Below are 1,568 nucleotides of genomic sequence, written 5' to 3' on the forward strand. Positions count from 1 at the left end.
GGGACACACACAATAGGGACAAACCAGTGCCAAATATGATAATGCAAAAGAGCCCCTTCTTGTTGGCCCGCAACTTAGGCGCTCCTGGATTCGAATCTTGCTTTCCTCCCCTGCAGATCCAGCTACCCACTGAAACTGTTCCAATATAAAAGAGGAGAATGGGGGGGGGATGCTTTCCTCCCCTGCAGATCCAGCTACCCACTGAAACTGTTCCCATATAAAAGAGGAGCAAAGGGGGGGGGGGGGAGGCAGTCTGGGTTTGCTGACCGCTCAGCCTCCCCCCCACACACATACTTTTGCAAGCTAAGTGGAGTGAGGTCGTGTGCAACAACACCCCCCCTTTCCAGGGTCACAGCAGAATTCTCTCTCTTTTTTTGCAATGGATCTCTACAGCAACACCCTCCTCCTCTTATGACTCAAGAGCGACAGGAAGTCACGCAGCTTGCGTCAGGCGGTGGGGGGGAGGGGAGAAAGGGGTTAGATCCTTCCTAGGGAAAAGAAGCAAGCAATGGAAGAAGGGGGGGGCTCTTCAAGGCAGGGGGGAGGCGGCGCGCCAACGACGAGCTGTCATTCCAACGGCGCGTTGCAACCCGGGGATTGCATCACAGCCAGCGGGCGAGAGCTTGCAAAAAAAAAACACACAGGCGCCCGGGCGGAGCAAGCAATGCCTTTTATTTGCAAGTCTCCGAAGTTCCCAAATGACGATCCGGGAGCCCTGGTGGCCCTGCGTGCATGAGGAGACCGTGGCAAGGATCAGGGCCCTCCCCCTCCCCTTATTACGTGATGCCAAGAGGAGGGGGGGGGGAACCAGCTCAGTTGTTTTTTTTCCCGCCCGCCCGCTTCGAAACGCAGCGAGCCAGAGGGGAAGTGCTGCGGGAAGACTCCCGGCCCGTCTCAATGTTGCGTTTCGCGTCTCCGCCCCACCTCTTTTTTCCCCTTTGGGTAAAATAATGGGGTTTTTCGCTCCCCCCAAAAGACACATCAAACATTGCGGTGTGTGTGTGTTGGGGTTCTTCGCTCCCCCCCAAAAGACACAGATCAGACATTGCGGGGTGTGTGTGTGTTTGTGTGTGTTAATGACTGAGCCTCCGTTAAGAGGCAGTAGCTTCTAGCAGTTCCGGAGACTGGGAAGAACTTGAGCCCCACCCGATTTTTAAAAAATATATTGGGGGGTGGGGTTGGAGAGAGGAAGGCAATCGAGCCCCCCCCCCCATTTGAAGTCTAGAAAGAGGAGGCAACTGTGACCATATTGATCAACCCCCTCTGAATCCTCCAATCTCTGGGACTGCCCCAAGCCAAGATGGGGTGCGAAGAGGGAAAGGGAGACCCCCCTTTTGGGGGGGGCTGTGTGTATGTGGGGGTGCAGGGTGGGGGGGCACGACGGGGGCGCTGTCTGCAACAACAGCTGGCTTGGCTGGCGCTCCCTAGGCCTCATGTCTCCCCCCCCATACTGATCACCATGGAAACCACATCAAGGGAACAAGCCCCCCCCCCCAATCCTCCCCATGTTCTTCCGCCAGACAAGACCTGGAAACCAGCAGACTTGGTGGGCTTGGGGGGGGGGGGAC

At 56.8% G+C, this 1,568-nt stretch overlaps 1 protein-coding gene across 1 annotated transcript in view; it reads right to left on the bottom strand.

The window, feature by feature from the left end:
• Positions 1 to 1,568, bottom strand: part of PTPN9 (protein tyrosine phosphatase, non-receptor type 9) — a 71,211-nt gene that overhangs the window by 68,556 nt on the left and 1,087 nt on the right. The window lies entirely within an intron of this gene.

The sequence above is a fragment of the Gekko japonicus genome, unplaced genomic scaffold (genome assembly GCF_001447785.1).
Source record: "Gekko japonicus isolate JY-2015 unplaced genomic scaffold, Gekko_japonicus_V1.1 scaffold892, whole genome shotgun sequence".
In the NCBI taxonomy this organism is placed as follows: Eukaryota; Metazoa; Chordata; class Lepidosauria; order Squamata; family Gekkonidae; genus Gekko; species Gekko japonicus.